General features: G+C 45.5%; 1 non-coding gene across 1 annotated transcript; it reads right to left on the bottom strand.

The window, feature by feature from the left end:
- Window positions 1-17,175: 17,175 nt before the first annotated feature.
- LOC122116330 lies at window positions 17,176-17,282 on the bottom strand. Its single transcript, XR_006148940.1, has one exon. It is a non-coding gene; the product is annotated as a U6 spliceosomal RNA (small nuclear RNA).
- Window positions 17,283-20,259: the final 2,977 nt, after the last annotated feature.

The following is a 20,259-nucleotide window of genomic DNA, read 5'->3' as shown; positions in this document are numbered from 1 at the left end:
GTGCTATGGGTTGAGCTAGACATGATGGCTATGAAATGGAATTTCACGGCTAAAGCTCTGCCTGCAATCATGATTGGGGGTTCATTCAGGCCCCCTGTCTGTGGTCCAGTGCTTTGACTTGCTGTGTTATCTGTGACCATTGGCTGGGATACAGCACTGATGACTCTCACCCTGGGACCAATTTATATCATGTTGTCATACATACTGCATGTCTCGTCTTCCCACCTTTTCTTTTTTTAAAAATTATTTTCCACTTTAAGAGGTTCAAAAATGACTTTGGAAGATGAAGAGGAGCATGTGGCATCTCACATAAGGTGGTCCAGGAAAGGGGCTGCGATCTGTAGGAGTGTCCTCTGCTATCAAGCCCTGAATCCAAGGGGCGTGGCTAAGTAGCCCAGCTGCATGTCTGGCCCAAGGGGCGTGGCTAAGTAGCCCAACTGCATGTCTGGCTTCTGAGTACTTTCCTCCATTCACTTGGAACCACTTCCTTCCAGTGACAATTAATTCGAAGCTAGAAGTTCCAAATCTGGCGGGATGCCCCTGGCTCATGCCTGTAATCCTAGCTACTCAGGAGGCTGAGATCTGAGGATCACAGTTCAAAGCCAGCCCAGGCAGGAAAATCCATGAGACTCTTATCTCTCAGAAATAAGAAAACTGGAAGTGGCACTGTGGTTCAAGGGTAGAGTGCTTGCTTTAAGCTGAAGAGCTGAGGGACAGCACCCGGCCCAGAGTTCAAGCCCCATGACCAACAACAACAAAAAGAAGTTCAGAATCAGTTCTTTAATCCCTCTCATGCCACTTGAAGGGAAAGAAGGAATTAAAATAATTAACTGGAGCCAGCACCTGTGGCTCACTCCTGGAATCCTACTCAGAGGCTGAGATCTGAGGACCTCAGTTCAAAGCTAGCCAAAGAAGAAAAGTCTATAAGTCTCTTATCTCCAGTTAACCAGCAAAAAGGTGGAAAGGACAATGTGGCCTAGGTAGTAGATCATCAACCTTGAAGAGAAAAAATTAAATTCAAGTCCCATTACACACACACACACACACACACACACACACACACACACACAAAACTATAACTAAATAGCAAAATTCTGGAATTAGCATAATTCTTGAAGTACAGAGACTCCCAATCTTCTCTTCATTCAACCCCAGGGAGACCCAGAGCAGAGAAATGCTGTCTTATCAAGCACACCCAGAGGAAATCTTCTGAGGGATGTGATGATTTATTTGGGAGAGGCAAACTTCCCACCTTGGAAACATCTGAAGCAACTGTAGAATGTGGCCATGGGCAGAAGCACCCGATGGGATTAGGCAACCCCTGAGGACCCCACACGGTGTCATGAGTCTCACCCAGGGGCACAAAGGAAAGAGTTTTATGGTGTAATTGTGGAGCGGAGGCACCCAGGAACGACTGGTGAACATCACAGAATCAACCATGTGCTCACATGTGGAAACAAAGTGTTGAGCCTCAGGTGAATCTCAGAGTCTCTTCGATGTCTTCCTCTCGATCTTTACCCCCCTGCTTTTCCCTCCTCATCTTCTCTCCTCTTCCTTTTTTTTGCTTCCTCCTTTATCCTCTCAGCTCTCCATTTTGCTCCCTAGTGTAAGAACCCAAGCCTGGGACCCTGAGCATTTGACTTTCTACGCTCACTCACTGAAACACAGCTTCACTTTCCTGCCCCAGGCCTCAGTTTCCCTTTAACAAGGAGGCATGAACAGAGCTGGACAACTGCCCAACTTCTCCCACCTCTGATCCTGCTGTCAAGAGGACACAACTCTCTGGAGGATGCCCGTCACTCAGATTTTCAAAGGGGTAACACCCCCCAAAAGCAGTTTGTATCTAAACCATGTTTCAGTTAAAACAATTGTTCAGTGTCCACTGGAGAAACTTTTTGGGTGTGCGTCTCCATCAAGGATGGGGAGAGTGGATTGGGTAGCTTGAGTCTACGGCCCTTACAGCATGCTCTCTAGGCAGCAGACTGACTCACTAGATGACCAGGTTTCCTGTGTACTCTGGAATCCTGGGGTCTTTAGACTTCCGCTTGAACAACTCAAAGGTAGAAAGCAGGACTCAAATGAGAGCCCTGAGCCACCTCTCAGGGGTTTTGTTTTGGTGACTTGTTGCTTTGCATGGTTTATATGTGGTAGTTGTCAGAAAGTGGAAATGTCAAGAGCTAGAGCTGGTGGCTCACACCTGTAGTCCTAGCTTCCTGGTTTAAGTTGTAGTGTGCTAGCCGTGATGGAAAGAGCTGAGTACAAACTCTGAGTTCAAGCCCCCAGTACAGCACAAAAGAAAAGAAAAGTAGGGAGAAACACAAAGACAAGAGTTCGTCAGTTGCATAATTATTGCTAGTGTTCATTTCTTCTTTGTAAAAGCGTTGATGACAGCTTGCTAGCCCTCTGCGTCTGCCAGGTTACTGACCCAATGTCTTCACACAGCTAGAGAATGAGGAAGAATGGTCAGGACCCAGGACAATCCTGGTGGGGCACCATTAAATCTGATCTCTCTCTCTCTCTCTCTTTCTCCTTCCTTCCCTCTAGCTCTGGGCAAGCTACTTGACCTCAGTTTCCCTGCCAATAACTGGAGTTAATAATACACATCTCTGAGGGTGCCTCTTAAGAATAATTGGCTAGTTTTTGCAAGGGCACTTTGAAGAAAATTACCATGAGGATGTTCTACTGGCCCTGGTTTCCTTGGTACAGATATCAAACAGACGAGAACAGTAATGTTCCAATTCTGGCATTCCTAGCCCAACCATTTTCCCCAGTTCAGTTGGAAGAGAGGGGGAGGGGCTGGCATCCCAGCCTGGGCCTGTCTAGAATATAAAAGACACAAGCCCGCCTTTGATGCCTGCCTGCCTGCCTGCAACGCTTGTTAATTTTAATAAGAAGTGAGCAGAGGCGGAAAGATCTGCCTGGCTGAAGAAAACAGGTTGAGGCTGAGGAGGATTACTGCCAACTCAATTTGGGTCTTGTTTGGCTTTGAAGTCGTTGGCCCTGGTGCTGGAGTTAAGGAAGAACTGCTAGATGTTCGGCAGGATGGGATGCATGAGGATGGAGAAACTGAGGATCCAAGGCCTCTCAACTTTCAACAGGAGAAGAGAGTTCCTCTATTGATTCATAACTCACTTGAGAATGAACCCTCTCCCAATCTGGTGAATTTCTTGGGGAAACTTTGAATGGGGCTATCACCCCAAAGTGCAGTCAGGGGCTGGTAGTTAATACACACAAGTATCATAAAGGTCAGGGGTGTAGAGTCGGATGATTGTAGGTAATAGGGTGTGGTGGAGACTGTGTTAAGCTCCAGCTCAGTAGTGAGATAAGGGTCCAAGATTTCCAGCTTTTCTGATCTTATAGAGCAATTGGAAATTTGATATGTGCATATGGATTTTATTTTTCAACTTATTATTTTGAAATTCTCTTTTTGTGAACAAACATGCAAAGACCAATAGCAGCCCACTAGTCCTATTTTGCAAGTTCTACCTAGGCAGATCCTAGGATTTTTCTTTTTTTGTGCCAGTACTGGAGCTTGAACTCAGGTCCTGTGTGCTGCGCCTTAGCTTTTTCACTCAAAGATGGTGCTTTATCACTTGAGCCACAGCTCCACTTTTGACTTTTTAGTGGTTAACTGGAGAGAAGAATCTCAGGGTTTTCCTACCTGGGTTAGCATTGAATCTCGATCCTCAGATAGCAGCCTGCTGAGTAGCTGGATTTCAGGTATGAGCTACCAGTGCCTGGTTTACCTTCTCCATTTGTAGACTCCTCCATCCATAAGTATGAAAAGCCAAACCTGAATGCAGACATCTCCCACAACTCTCCCATCCTGTCCAACAGCTTATCCCCACAAACCTGGAAGACAAATCTTTCAACATGGGTTATACAGAGTTTGAGCATCCTATGAGTAACACATCAATGGTTCTTCAAGTCCATTTAGCCCAGCATTGCTGGCTTTGACCAGGCTCTGCTGGTCACTGGGGGAGAAAAGTTGCTTTGTATGATATTCATCCCATCGTGTATTCATTGACCATTGGCTAAACATGGATCACACTGTTATAAAAGGGCCTCACACTCATTTCCTATGCCCAGCCTCAGATCCATCATCTAGAATTGGAAGCCTCCATAATCCTGGTTTTATTTTTTGGTCTACTTTTCTTTTGCGGGGGGGTAGAACACATCACAAGATCCTTTGGCGTAAAGTGGGTGTTCCTTAGCCTTGAACTCTGAAACTTCAAGGAAGACCTCTCCTTCTGCTGTGAACTTTATAGATTTAAGTCAAGCCAAGCCTCCTCTTCTCCACACGGAAGAGGCCTCATTTCTAAGCCCTGTCATCTCTCCAAGCCTTTGATCACACTGGTCATCAGCAGTCATCTGACCCATCTGCCACCTTTGAATTCGAACACCCGGAAGTGTCTTTGCTTAGCTTTCATCCCTGGGATTCTAGAGAAGGGGGCGGGAAAGCCATGTGCCTGCAATCACTGTACGGATCAGGAAGCTCTTTCCAAGCCTTCAGGAATACCTGCTGGCGGGCCATGTCTCACAGAGCAGATGCTTGCTGGCCTGGCAGAGGCCCACCTGTGCATTAATTCCACAAGTATTCATCAACTTCTGAGGATACAGGTTTGGTGATGCATGCTGCACGCTGCAGTCAATAGAAGCAGCATGTCCTTGTATCTTGGAGAGAGAAGAAAAACAAATGGTCACACTCACAAAGAATTCCAAATTGTGATAGGGGGCATAGAAGATAACTACTGACATTTGAAGGGGAATCTAATTCAGACAAAGGTGATGATCCTTCAGCTGGGATTTGTGGAGCGTGGAATGTCTCAGGCAGAGAAAAGAGAAGGAGCTGCATAAGCAAAGGCCTGTGTCTGGAGAGAGTGGTTTTCTTCTTTCTTCTTTCCTTTCTCCTTTCCTTCCCTCCTTCTTTCCTCCCTTCCTTCTTTTCCCTCCTTCCCTCCCTTCCTTTCCTTTTCTTCCCCTTCCCTTCCCTTTTCTTTCTTTAAAGTACTTGTGGATTAAACCCAGGCCTCAGGCCTCACAGTTTGCTAAGCACTCTACCTTGAGCTGTGTTCTCAGGCCAAGAAAAAATATCCCACCCACCTCGCCGAGAAAGTAAAGGAAGGCCAGTGTAACTTGTAGGAACTAAGTGGAAAGAGCTACTTCAAGAGCTGTTGAGTCAAATATCTATAGAATGCCACAGGTTTTGTAAATGAGGGCTGGCTCTGTAACATGTGAGCCGCAGCTCTACTTTGGCTTTTTGGTGGCTAATTGGAAATGAAACTTACAGACTTTCTTGCCTTGGCAGGAACTTTGAGTTTTGGTCTTCAGATCTCCTGAGAAGTTAGGATTACAGGTGTAAGTGACTAGCTTTCAACTTCCAGCCAGTCTTATTCATTGGAAAGGGATTCTGTCCTTCTCCTTCTGTCTTCCTTCCTTCTGCCCCAGATGCTTAGCAAGCCCCTTGTATAGACAGTAATGGCACACCTCTAAGACTGCATCTTCACAGAGCTTGCAAGCCAGCAAAGAAGAGCCTGGAGGTCAGGAATCACATATGCAATATCTTATAGATGGAACTTGCAGGGGCCTCATTCAGGGGCCTGGAACCCCTCTCTCTTTCCAATTAAGGGATGCTTGAGCTGAAACCTGAAGGCTAAGCAGGAGTTAGCTGGGGTGAAGAGAAGGCAGAGGTAGCTTCCAGAACCAGAGGCTGGAGCAGGTGTGAGGGAGGTTCAAACATTCACATACCTAGGAAATGTCTACCTTGGTAGGGCCAGGGGCAAATTGGCTGTTAGCTGATGGATGGGAATCAGATCACTCAGATCCTTCTGAGCCAGGGGAAATTTTGGGTTTTTACCTTGAGGGCATTGGGGTAATAAGAAGTTACTGAGTTTTACCCCTCAAGGGAGATATTTGGATTTGATTGCATTTTTTAGAGCTCATTGGTTGCTGGATTGGTTTTATGTTCCCTGAGAGGAAAAGCCTGGCTAGAAAATCACTTCTAATTCTGCTTATTTATGGGCACATAATTGTCTTTCTTGATATTTTCTGCATCCCAAGACATCAGCCCCTCACCTGCAAAGTGGTCTCTCTCTCTCCCTCCCTCACTCCCTCCTTTCCTCCCCTCTCCTTCCCCCCTCCCCCATTGGTACTGGGGGCCTTGAACTTAGTGCCTCAGGCTCATGCTTAGCATTTTTTTGCTCAAGGCTAACTCTCCACCACCATTCTACTTCCAGCTTTTTGCTGATTATATTGGAAATAAGAATCTCTCAGAGGGCTGGGAAGGTGGCTCAGTGGTAGAGCACTTGCCCTGGGTTTGATTCCTCAGCACCACATAAGCAAAAAGAAAAAAGCTGGAAGTGGCGCTGTGGCTCAAGTGGTAGAGCGCTAGCCTTAAGCTGAAGAGCTGAGGGACAGTGCCCAGACCCAGAGTTCAGGTCCCATGACTGTACCCTTCCCACCCCCCCCCCCCGAAAAAAAAAAGAATCTCTCAGATTTTTCTCTTCCTGAGCTGGCCTTAAACTGAGATCCTCAGCTCTCAGCCTCCTGACTAGCTAGGATTACAGGCATGAGCCACCAGCCCCCTGTAAATGAGTCTTATTGTAAAGCTGTATCTGGGCTGAGAAGGAACACAGGCTCCTAGAGATCATCTGCTGAGGTCATCCAGCCTGGCAAGTGCAGAGTGACAGTCTGAGCCCTGGTTTATTTAGTTCTAAAACCTGGGCTCTGCACACAAGCAAATGGCCAGGACAAGAGACTGACACACAAGAGATGACCTGATACAGACAGAAAACCTGCTGTCTGTGGGACCTCCTTGTGGATGCTGGGAGGGAAGACTATATCCTGCCTCTAAAACGCACTTTCTACAGAGCTGCATGGGAAGAGTTGAAGCTCTGCTTTGCCTGTGTTTGCCGACTAATGAGGCCAGGGCTCCTGCGAGTCTTCTATGAGGGCCAGAGGGCTCCACCCCCAGGGTTCCTCAGAGGCCAGCTTTTGTCCACATCTTTTCTTAGATGCTGAACAAAAGGGTCTTTCTGGTCTCCTACTGAATAAAACGTTTTGTTCCTGTCCACTATTTTAAATGAAATGCAGAGCAACTAAGAAGTTTTCTTCTTTCCTTCCTCCCACTATCCCTTCTCCCCCACCCCTACCCCCAGTCTTCTTTTTCTTTTTGCCAGTTTTGTGGCTTGAACTCTGGGCCTGGGCACCATACCACTTGAGCCATAGCTCCACTTCTGGCCTTTTTTTGTTCAACTGGAGATAAGAGTCTCACAGACTTCCCTGCCTGATCTGGCTTCAAACCCAGATCCTCATATCTCAGCTCCTGAAAAGCTAGGATTACTAGCATGAGCCACTGACACCAGGCTTAGGGTTGGGCAGGCAGGCCAGCTGCAAAATCTGAGGATAGGGCTTGTCATGGGACTAGGAGGCTGCCTTGGGGTAGGCCCAGTCTTGGACACAGTACCTATAGTTAATGATCTCTTAGGGGTTTAAGCTAGAGAACCAGAGAGAAGGCAGATGCAACCGGATGTATTGAGACACATGGTAGTCCAAATGTTGCAGAAAACACTGATCTCAAGAACCAGAGGGGACTCAGCCTGGGATGAAGGCTGAGAGCTTTCCAGGGGACTGGGTTCATGAAAGTGCAGACAGGGGTCTTAGGGGAAAAAGTAATGCATGTGGAGCTGGGGATGTGGCTTAGTGGTAGAGTGCTTGCCTAGCATGCATGAAGCCCTGGGTTCGATTCCTCATGACCACAGATGGTACTGTGGAAATGGCACTGTGGCTCAAGCGGTAGAGTTCTATCCTTGAGCAAGAGAAGCTCAAGGATAGTGCCCAGGCCCTGTGTTCAAGCCCTAGGACTGTAAAAAAAAAAAAAAAAAAAACAAGGAATGCATGTCCCTTTTATTTATTTTTAAATTTGTATTCATTTTTATTATTATCTTTAAGTTTTTTCTTATTTTAATTTTAGGTCTTTTAAAAAAATACTATCTTTAAGTGCATGTGCCTTTTAGAGTAGAAGGCACTCACCCATCTATGAAGTAGTAACTGGGGAAAGGCAAAATGCAGAAATGCACATTAGAATAACAACCAGATAACATTGTAGAAACTTATGCGATAGGCAGAAATCCAAAAATGCAAAGCATTTGTGGGTGACCACAGGGAAATGGGCCTCAGACACAGGGAGGTAGGACAAAGTGTGCAAAGTACACACCCTTTCATGAAGCAATTGGACTTGTGGGGCATCATCCTGTACATTTACCCTCTCATGGACAAGAAAGTGATCTTGTTTGTAAGAGATTAGAAAAAGCCTACCAGAAGCAGAGTCAATGAACTTTGATATTTCAACATAATAGAATTCCAAACAGCCCTTAAAGATCTGAGTTAATGCTGGGTGCCAGTGGCTCATGCCTATAATTCTAGCTACTCAGGAGTGTGAGATCTGAGAATTGTGGTTTGAAACTAACTACAGCAGGAAAGTCCGTGAGACTCTTATCTCCAATTAATTACCAGAAAATTGGAAGTAGTGCTATGGTTCAAAGTGGTAGAGTGAAAAAGCTCAGGGGCAGTACCAAGGCCCTGAGTTCAAGCCTAGGACTGACAAAAAAAATTGAGGGGGCTGGGAATGTGGCCAAGTGGTGGAGTACTCACCTACCATGCACGAAGCCCTAGGTTTGATTTCTCAGTACCACATACACAGAAAAAGCCAGCAGTGATGCTGGGGCTTAAAAGGTAGAGTGCTAGCCTTGATCAAAAGAAGCTCAGGAACAGCACCCAGGCCCTGAGTTCAAGCCCCAAGACTGGCCAAAAAAAAAAAAAAATTGAGGTCTGGGAAGGTGGCTCAGTGGTAGAGCGCTTGCCTTGCATGCATGAGGCCCTGGGTTTGATTCCTCAGCACCACATAAGCAGAAAAAGCCAGAAGTGGCACTGTGGCTCAAGTGGTAGAGCGCTAGCCTTGAGCTGAAGAGCTGAGGGACAGTGCCCAGGCCCAGAGTTCAGGCCCCATGACCGACCCCCCCCCCCCAAAAAAAAAAAAGAAATTGAATTATCACTGGTGGCTTACACCTATAATCCTTGTTACTCATGCTGATATTGGGAAGACTGCAGTTCAAGGTCAGTGTAAATAAGAGCCCTCATCTCAATAGCTGGTTCATGCCTGTCATCCCAACTCGGGAGATGTACACTTGAGACCTTATTATAATAATAAGGAATGCAAGCTGGGTGCTGAGTCTGTAATCTTTGCTGCTTGAGAGGTAGAGATCAGAGAGGATCAGGATTGGAAGCTAGCCCTAGGAGGGAGAGGGGGAGGAAGATAGAAGACTCCATCTTGACCAATGGCTGGGCATGGCAGTGTAGTTGCCCGGTCACCTCCTCAGCAGCATAGAGAAGCACAACTAGCAGGAGTCCAGGCCATCCTGGCCATCCTGGGCATGAAGTAAGACCTTATCTTGAAAATAACTAACCCATGGCTCATGGCTGTAATCCTAGCTACTCAGGCTGCAATCAGGAGGGTCATGGTTGAAGCCAGCCCAGGCAGGAAAAATCTGTGATATTCTTATCCCCAAGTAACACCCTCTCCCCCAAAAAAGATGAAAATGGAGCTGTGGCTCAAGTGGTAGAGAGCTAGCTTGGAGCAAAAAAAACGCTCAGAAGCAGCACCCAGTCCCTGGGTTCAGGCCCCAGCACACACATACACAAAGTAACCAACACAAAAGGCGGTTCAGGACCAGCACACACATAGACAAAATAACAACACAAAAGGAGCTGGGTGGTATGGCTCAAGTGGTAGAGCATCTGCCTATTTAATGCAAGGCCTTGAGTTCAACCACCTGTACCATCAAAACAACCACAAAATCAGTGGTAACTATATGAAGTATTAACTAGGGAGAGGCAAGGTGCAGATTGTGTGGATCAGGATGCCAACACTTGTGGAGCAGGAAATGGGGACTGGTGTGTTTATGAACAGAACACATCTGCTGGGAGGCTCAGAATCAGGTATCAGTGGTTACCTTGAGTGGACCAGGTGAATTTGGCTTACCTGGGTAAGTGACTTACACTGTAGCTACTTCTGCATTGGCATGATGATGAAGAAGAGGAAGGGGAAGAGGAAAGAGGAGGAGGAGGAGGAGGAGGAGGAGGAGGAGGAGGGGGAGGGGGAGGGGGAGGGGGAGGGGGAGGGGGAGGGGGAGGAGGAGGAGGAGGGGGAGGAGGAGGAGGAGGAGGAGGAGGAGGAGGAGGAGGAGGAGGAGGAGGAGGAGGAGGAGGAGGAGGAGGAAAAAGGAGGAGGAGGAGGCGGCGGAGGAAAAAGGAGGAGGAGGAGGCGGCGGAGGAAAAAGGAGGAGGAGGAGGAGGAGGAGGAGGAGGAGGCGGCGGAGGAAAAAGGAGGAGGCGGAGGCGGGGGCGGGGGCGGGGGAGGGGGCGGGGGCGGGGGAGGGGGAGGGGGAGGAGGAGGAGGAGGAGGAGGAGGGGGAGGTGGAGGTGGTGGTTCTGGGGATAAAACCCAGCACCCAACGCTTTTCAAATCCTAAGCATGTACTCTATCACTGAGTAAGAACACCCGCCCCAACTCCAGTATTTATATTAATTTTACCAAATGTTTGTATAACATTTGCCAGTCCTGGGGCTTGAGCTCAGGGCCTGGGCGCTCTCTCTGAGCTGCTTTTGCTCAAGGCTAGCACTTTGCCACTTGAGGTGCAGCATCACTGTTGGCTTCTTCTGTTTATGTGGTACTGAGGAATTGAACCCAGGGCATCATGCATGCTAGGCAAGAACTATACCACTAAGCCACATTCCCAGCTTCTTGTGTAACTTTTTCAAAAGAAAAGAAAGATGTAAAAAAAAAAAAAAAAGCAAAAGAACACTTAATGGTAAGTATTATCACCTAGAAAAAGGAATTAATCTGATTTTGGTTCACATCTTTCCATTGTTTTTGAATTAATTTTAAATTTAAAGAAAATGCCAAAACAATAGTACAAAGAGCCTAAAAGCATGTTCATTCAGATGTGTGTTTTTTGTTTTTTTGTTTTTTTTTTTTGGGTCCGGTCTTGGGGCCTGAACTCTGGGCCTGGGCGCTGTCCCTTAGCTCTTCAGCTCAAGGCTAGCGCTCTACCACTTGAGCCACAGCGCCACTTCCAGCTTTTTTCTTTTTGCTTATGTGGTGCTGAGGAATCGAACCCAGGGCCTCATGCATGCAAGGCAAGCGCTCTACCACTGAGCCACCTTCCCAGCCCCCAGATGTGCGTTTTTGCCCTGTTGGCTTCTCCTTCTCTCCTTTCTCCTCTCTCATTCTCATATAAGTATTCTGATATGTATCTCTTATCTTGGGATCATAGTGTCTCAGATTTTGGACTTTTTGGAAATATTTGAAGGTGTATATTAAGGTATCTTGGGACTGAGACCCAGTGTAAAGATGAAATTCACTTAATTTTCATATAAACTTTAGACATATAGCTTAGAGGTATTTTTTTTGGGGTGGGGTGGAGTAATTGGTCCTGGGTTTGAACTCAGGGCCTAGGTACTGTCCCTGAGCTTTTTTTTTTTTTTTTTCCCCTTAAGGCTAGTGTGCTACCACTTGAGCCACAGCTCCACTTCCCACTATTTCCTGGCTTTGAACCATTGTCCTCAGATCTCAGCCTCCTGAGTAGCTAGACTTACAAGTGTGAGCCCCTTCACCTGGCTTGAAGGTGATTTTGAGTTTGGTACAATATATTTGCCATTCCTATGTTCAAACTACAACCCAGCCCATGAAGTGAGGGGCAGATTTTATACTTGTGAGGTTATGTTGGCACTCCAAAAACTGAGGACATGGGGGATGTTGAGGCCCAGAGAAAGAAGGGACATGCACAAGGTCATGGGCAAAAGGAAGGGATGGATTAGTGCATCCTTATTCATGAGGGTGATGGTATTCTAGCTTGGGGTTCCCAATGGGAGGGCTTAATTTATTCTGAAACCTATGAGAAAGAAATGCAGCAGTATATCAAACATAAATTTGCTTTTTAAAAATATAATTATTAAGGTGTTGTACAGAAGTCAAGTTTCAGAAGTCAAGTAATGAATATATTTCTTTTTGGACAATGTCATTCCTTCCTTTGCTTTCCCCCCATTTTCCCTTCTGTCCCTGCATACAAGTTACACAGTTCATTTTCCACAGTGTCTACTGAGAAAGGGTTGGTTTTTGAAAGAATAATTATATCTATGTAGATAATTTTACTATTATTATTAAAATGTGTAAAGAGGGGTTACAATTTCATAATTCAGGTAATACGTACATTTCTCTTTTGACAATGTCACCCCTTCTAAAGGAATAATTTGTAAGTGAGCCTCACACAGGCAGAATGAAGTTAGAGTAACATTCAGAAGAGGATATTTAGGAATATGACTTCTCTGTGGCTACAAATGGAAGGTTTGGGAGGAGCCTGATGCCCAGTCTCTTTGCTCAAGCTTCCTAACCAGGAATGTCTCTGTTTCTGGATTATGGACACCACAATCATCTGCCCTAATCATCCTGTCCTCACTGCCAGTGACTGTGGGAACCAGCCCTTTTTATGGACAATTTCATCTTCAAAGTGTTTGGGGCTTGTTAATTGGCTTGGGCAGCTCTGCCAAGGATGGTGGTTCCCACCAAGAGAGCTCAAACTCTCAGGCATGGTGGTGGAAGGGGATCCCAATGGCATGGCAGGGGGAATTCTGCTATGCTCCTGGCTGGTCCTCACTAAGATTAGGCCCCAAGTGTGAGCTCAAGGAGGCAGAGAGAGAAGCCTAGCTCTATCACTCAAATGCATCTCTGAGAGACTCATTTTTCTTTTCTCATATTGGGGCTTGAACTCAGGGCCTCACATTCTTGTCTAGCTTTTTAGCTCAAGGCTGGCTCTCTACCTCTTGAGCCATACCTTCATTTCTAACTTTTTGCTGTTTAATTGTAGATAAGAGTCTCTAGGATTTGTCTGCCCAGCTTGGTTTTGTACTGGGATCCTTAGATCTCAGACTCTTGAGCAGCTAGGATGACAGACATGAGTTACTGGCACTTGACTCTGATTAATGTTTTTAAATCTATGAAGTAGGGGTGATAATGGGGCCATTGGAAAAGCTCAGCTTCTCAAATAGATAGAATATATGTTGGCTCCTTTCACATATAAATATCACTTCTTGCAAGTGGTATTCTGTAGCATCCCTCCTCTAGTCCCCAGAACATTCTCCAGGGTCTTATGATGACACTGGTGAAGTCTCTGCTTTGTATTATGGAGACTTGTACTGCTGATGCAGCTATGACCTGGGTGAGGGGCAAGGCATTATTATAAGTCTCTCAGTAGGAAGCCCAGGGCCCAGCAGGACATTGAGTTTACATGCCCAAGAGGTAACAAGGCATGTACAACAGCAAAAGCCCTGGAGCCCCACTATGTGGGTTAATCTCAGTTCTGTCATTCATTAGATCTTTGGCAAGTTGTGTAGCCTTTTTCATACCCGGGAGCCCTTGCCTGTAAAATGGGTATAATTAATGATAGCACCAACATCGTCAAGTTGTTGAGGATTCAATAAATTTGCATGCCTGAAGTACCTAGGATGCCAGTGGCTGTTTATGGCTATTAGCTATTATTATACTGACATCTAGCAAAGGGTCTTTTTTCCAAGTGTGGCTTTCTTAAATTTTGATACTTACTACCCAATTCTCTCCTTGTATACATTCCCCTAGCAGTTTCTGAAGTTCTACTGTTTTGTCTTTTGCTTTTTCTCTCTTTCTTCCTTCTATCCCTCCCTCCCTTCCTTCCTTCTTTTTCTTTGTTCCAGTACTGGAGCTTGAGTTCAGGATCTGGGTGCTGTCCCTTGGCTTTTTTGCTGGCATTCTACCATTTGAGCCACAGATCCATTTTCCTGCCCTGGGCTAGCTTTGGATCTCGATCCTCAGATTTCAGCCTTCTGAGTAGCTAGGATTACAGGTGTGAGCCACCATGCCTGGTGTTAATATAATATTTTAAAGACATTGTAGTGGGCTTGCATGTGGCTCAATGGCCCTGGGATCAATCCCCAGACTGCTTATCATCATCATCATCATCATCATCATCATCATCATCATCATTATCTTTATGCTGAAGAAGTGAGGGTTGGAGAAAGATAGCCATGATAAACACAAAGCAACCTTGTCATTCAGATGTCCTTTCGTGGGAGTTTCAGAGCTCCAATTCGATCTGGACTCTGTTTGAGCTTGGTTTTCCCATGGGTTCCAATGAGAAGGTTGGATCATTCAAGGACTCCTCATGCAGAAGTCATGAAGGAGATGTGGACCATCATAGGTGGGTACGAGAGCTCTATATACCTCAGCACCTCCTTGTCCCACTGACTTCTAGACAGTGAAGAAGACTAGAGGGTATGGGGAGAGAAGGTCAAGATTTTCATTGCCTGGCTTTGTGCTTGCATTGCCACCCTAAAGAATGCCTAGGGCTTTAGCTCAGAGTCCCTCAATGGCTTCCTGAGATAGACTCTCTTTTCCTTCTGCCTTTAGGCCTCATGGGGATGTGTTAATTTACTAGTTCTACTATTAAAAAGTACTACTACAGATTGAGTGACTTCAATAACAGGAACTTTTTGTTGTTGTTGTTGGTCATGGTGCTTAAACTCTGGGCCTAGGTTCTGTCCCTCAGCTCTTCAGCTCCAGGCTAGCACTCTACCACTTGAGCCACAGCATCATTTCCAGTTTTCTGGTGGTTTATTGGAGATAAGAGTTTCATGGACTTTCCTGCCCGGGCTGGCTTTGAGCCGCAATCCACAGATTTCAGCCTCCTGTGTAGCTAGGATTACAGGCGTGAGCTACCAGCGCCCAGCTGAAGTTTATTTTCTTGCCATTTTTGAGGCTATAAGTTCAAGATCAAAGTGTGGGCAGGGTTGGTTCCTTCTGAGGGCTTCCAGAAAGAATCGGTTCTGTACTCCTTCCCACCTTCTTGTGGTTTATGTTGTGGGTTACTTTTTGTGTTCTTTGGCATGTTAGGAGCATTGCTCTGATTTCTGCCTTTATCTTCACATGACATTCTGTGTGCAAGAGAGAGAGAGTGAGAGAGAGAGAGAGAGATTCATAATGTCTGTGTCTACTTTGGCCTTCTGTTCTCAAAGCAGAGCTCATGTCAGTAAAGAAACTAGGAATTCCATCTCCCAGGAGCCCTTGCAGAAGATGCTTGGACTGGATAGCAGGAAAGATACTGGGGGGGTGAATGATATATCCTCAAATACATCAAATGCTGACACAGGAAAAGGGATGAAGCTCATCTATCTGTTTCTATAGAGAGATTGAATGTGGCTCAATGTAAGTATGAGGCTAGGCTCTGTTGGCTCCCACCTATAATCCTAACTACTTAGGAGGCTGAGATCTTAGGTTCAAGTGCCAGCCTTGATCTGAAAAAGCTAAGGGCTAGCGCCCAGGCCCTAAGTTCAAGTCCAAGTACCAGCACATACACACAAAAATGTAAGTAAGAGAGTTCTGAGAACAGTTTAAATGTAAAGCTCCTCCAGGGAACAGTGAAGGATTGAAATTAGAGACATGTTAATTCTTGTCATGGAGAGCAGCTCAACAGGTGTCTCTTGAACCCCTTTCTGTTCAGAAAGACTATGAGTATAGAAATAGAACTTGGAACTTTCTTTAGCTTTCTGTGTCCCCTGAAGATATGATGTCCAGATTCACAACTGTACAGGAATTCAGACCAATGTAAACCAACTCAGAACTTCAAGAGCAGATACAGAAAGGCTGACTTCCTACCCAAATGGGCAGTTACTTATTGAAGCTGAGTCAAAACTTAGCCAGCGTCTGATGCTGGCCACACCTAGGGACACCTTCAGGGCTATATAAAAAGCACACCCCTCGGAAACTGGAACAGATTCTCCATATCTACTTTGATGTGGGCCCAGGTGCGTGGTGGGCTAGAAGCTGGTTCCTCTGTGCCCTGGGTGCTGTGGTTACCACATCCCACTGTGGTCTCTTCTAATTTTAAAATCTTTGAAGACTCTTCAGTTCTTCATGTCCTTGGCAAAGGAGATTCATCCTTGTCAGCACAGCCCTGGCCACACCTTTCCATCCATAGCACTTACTACCCTGGGCTTGGCAGGTGGAGAAGAAAGCAGAGTTTTCATAGATCACAAAAAGATTAAGGAGATTAGATTTGGAGATTCAAAACTTCATCATGTATGTAACTTAAAGTACATAGGCATTTCAAACCAAAAGATTATGCTAAAAACCAAAAACTAAGGAAACAAAATGACATGAAAAAAAAGAATCAAAATGTATTTTCTTTGAGTGAATTGTTTGCCAAAGTTGTTAGGATATTTGGATCCAAATGAGTGTGTGTGTGTGTGTGTGTGTGTGTGTGTGTGTGTGTGTGTGTGTGTGTGTGTGCATACGTGCTAGGAATGTGGCTTAGTGGTAAAATGCTTGCCTAGTATGCATGAAGCCCTGGGTTCAGTTCCTCAGTACCATATATGCAGAAAAAGCTGGAAGTGGGGCTGTGGCTCAAGTGGTAGAGTGGAAGGTCATGGACAGTGCCCAGGCCCTGAGTTCAAGCCCCAGGACTGGAAAAAAATTGTTCCCAAATGTGTGTGTGTGTGTGTGTGCTGGTATGAGGGATTGAACTCAGGGACTGGCTGCTATCCTTTAGGTCAAGGCTGGTGCTGATTTGATTCACAGCTCCACTTTTGGCTTTCTCATGGTTAATTAGAGAGAAAGGTTTCACATACTTTCCTGCCTAGGCTGGCTTTGAATTGCAATCAGTAGATGTGCTGGAATGATTCACACAGCAGCCCTCCATGGGCCAATTTAGGATTATGGATTTTATTCAATGTGTAGTAGGAAGCCATTGGATGGTTATATATGGGGGTAGTGACAAGCTCTTAGTTTTTTAATTAAAAATTTTAAAGTCAATTTTCTTTTTTCTTTACAATCTTATTAATGTTTTTTATTGTGAAAATATCATAGAGGGGTGACAATTACATGAGCAAGGTAATGAGTACATTTCTTATCAAGCATTGTTGCCTCCTCTTTTATTTCCCTTACCATCCCTGCCCTCTATTCCCTCATCCCCAGCCAATGTTGTAAAGTTTGTTTTTCGACATAACATCTTGTACATCCCATTGTTACAATGGTTCCACCTGCATCCCTATTTAAACAATTTGTTTTTTCCCTTCCCCTCCACAAATTATAAAAATCTGAAAAGCTTCACTAATTTGCGTGTTATCCTTGCACAGAGGCCATGCTAATCTTCTCTGTATAGTTCCAATTTTAGTATATGTGCTGCCGAAGCGAACACAAGACATTTATTTTAGGTCCAGTTGTGGGGCCTGAACTCTGGGCCTGGGCTCTGTCCCTCAGCTCTTCAGCTCAAGGCGAGTGCTTTACCACTTGAGCCACAGCGCCACTTCCAGCTTTTTTTTTTTTTTTTTCCTGCTTATGTGGGGCTGAGGAATCAAACGCAGGGCCTCAGGCATGCAAGGCAAGTGCTCTACCACTGAGCCACCTTCCCAGCCCTAAGACATTTATTTTATATGTCCAGTCTCGCCAGGTGCTAGTGGTTCATGCCTGTAATCCTAGCTATTCAGGAGGATCACAGGAAAGTCCATGAGACTCTTATCTCCAATTAAGCAGAAAAAAAAAGCCAGAAGTGGAGCTGAGGCTCAAGTGGAGTAGTGCTTGCCTTGAGCAAAAAGAGTTCAAGCCCCAGGAATGACAAAATAAATGAATAAGTAAATAAATGTACAGTTTTGACAAATGGTATATATGTAACTATCACACAATAAAAATACATAATATTCTTATCACCTTCCCAAAAGTTACCCCTGGCTGGAGGATGGAGCTTAATTGTAAAGTGCTTGCCTAGCATGAAGATGCCCTGGGTTTGAAAAATCATCAGGGGCTGAGAAGGTGGCTCAGTGGTACAGTGCTTGCCTTGAATGCATGAAGCCCTGGGTTCAATTCCTCAGCACCATATAAGCAGAAAAAGCTGGAAGTGGTGATGTGGTTCAAGTGGTAGAGTGCTAGCCTTGAGCTGAAGAGCTGAAGGACAGCGCCCAGGCCCACTCTTCATACCCCATGGCCAACAAAGAAAAGAAAAGAAAAGAAAAAAAATCATCAGGAAAATCTTCTTTACAGCTGATTTTCCAGTCACTACTTTGATTTGCAGACCCAGGTGAGAATTTCTGGGGACAATTCCACCTTCCTAGTGGGTACCATCTTGTGTTACCTCCTGTAACCATCCTGCATGGCTACAGTCCATTTGTCAAAACTAAGCAAGAGACAGGAGCACAAGCATTATCAATCAAACGATAAGCTCTATCGGCACTCCTGGTTCCTTCAATAATACCTTTTTTTCTGTTGCAGAATACCATGCAGGTCCACACCCAGGACTGCATTTTGTGATCATATGTCCTTAGAGTTTCCCAACTGGTAAGAATTGCTCAATATTTATATCTTTTTTTTTTTTTGCCACCTTGGCAGTTTTGATGATTGCGGATCAGGTGTTCTGTAGACTGTCCATCAATCTGGGTTTATCTGGTGCTTTCTCATGATTAAATAGGGACTAGGGTGTGAGCAGGAACATCAAGCCAAGAGCATCGCAGAGCTTGAAGGCTGTTCTCAGAGTGGAATCAGGGAGCACATGGTGTGAACTTGACTCATCATAGGATTTGATTAAATGGTAAAAATGATGTCTATCAATTATTCACCTCTAAAAAGTTAGTATTTTTTCCTTTTCTGTATTTTACTCTTTGGGCACAAGTCATGAAGTCCAACTGGGCAAGAATAGGGACTTGTAGGAGAAGCTCTGATAACCAGAACCCATTGGGAGCATGGACAAGTTTATTACCAATAACCCCAAGAGACGGAAGGGCAGAGACCCCTGCCCCCTCTCCTGGCTGCTTTGGTCCCTTTGATGCTGATGGGTCCCTGAGGTAGAAGATGGGTGCACCCAACATTAACTTCAGTGTTCTTTCCTATCAATTCCATGGTGTGTGTGAGGGGGCGTGTATGGGTGTGTGTGTACTTGCGCACGCACATGTTAGGAGAATCTGGGGTTGATATTATCTTTCTGACTGGAAGGTGATTGGTTTTCATATGTGACAAGCTGGTAAGTGACTCCAAACATAGATACTTTATGTCCTCATTTCTCACATGTGTGAAATCACCCTTACTCCATGGCCCACAGCAAGCACATTGCAGAGTTACCAGGTATTCTAGGAAGAAGTCAAGTAATGGAAGATGAGAGGCTGGGATGCCCAGGAGTGCTGCTCTAGAAAGGAAGCCAGCATTAAATATCTGCCCAGAGCCAAGCTCTGAGAGACCCTCTCTATTCCAGTGGTCTCCTGGTCCTTGGCCTTTGATGAGTTTGGAGAAAATAGCTGGGCGTATTGGTGCGTACCTATAATCTTAACAATCAAAAGGCCGAGGAAGGTTGGGGAGTTAAAAGTCAACCTGGGCTACCCTAGGAAGACTCTGTTTCAAAAAAAAGTTTGGGGAACCCCAAATGGTTCTTGCCAAGCCTCTGAGGTACAGGGAATAAGAAGAGGCTGTGGATCTAGATTCCTGAAATCATCCAGACAGCCTCCATGTTCATGCTGTTATTTTGTTATAAATTTATTACTAGAAAAGACAAGGTTGAAAAAAACAGCAAACACTCTAGTGCATACAGGCACAAATCCTCCTCCTGCTGGCCTACTATGGAAATCCTGGGACTTCAATGGTTCTTCTCCAGCCCCAGCACTTCCTGAGAAGTAAGCTTCCTGGGAGGAAGCTTTGCCACCAGCCAGGCCTGAGTCTTAAAAGTGCCCAGGCCTGTTTCTGACACCCGTACACCCTCTAGTGGGTCTTCTTGGTAAACTCAAGGTGAGAACAGGAAAATGAATGGCAGGCAGGAGGTCTGGCCTAGGGTCCCCTTCCCTTTATCCCACAAATAAAATCTAAAATGTTGAACAAAGATAGTGCTTGGAGGTAGTAACAACAGGTATTTTTGGCAGCCTTTTAAAAAATGCCTTTCAATGCTTTAAACACTTTCCTTAGTTCATCTGACCTACTTCTCTGAAGTGACTGTAGAAAGTGACTCTCTGTTTCAGATAAAGGCACCAGGATTCCAGAAGTAGGAGGTTATATGTGCAATTGTTAGGTGCTCAGGTCTTGGAGCTCTGCCCTTCTAGTTTTGCCTCTTACCAGCTGTGGGACTTTGGGCTTATATTTCTTTTTTTGGGGGGGGGGGTGTCCAGTCATGGGACCTGAACTCTGGGCCTGGGTGCTGTCCC

Source organism: Dipodomys spectabilis, unplaced genomic scaffold (genome assembly GCF_019054845.1).
Source record: "Dipodomys spectabilis isolate Male_0828 unplaced genomic scaffold, ASM1905484v1 ptg000130l, whole genome shotgun sequence".
NCBI lineage: Eukaryota > Metazoa > Chordata > Mammalia > Rodentia > Heteromyidae > Dipodomys > Dipodomys spectabilis.
This window is presented reverse-complemented; position numbering and strand designations above follow the sequence as displayed.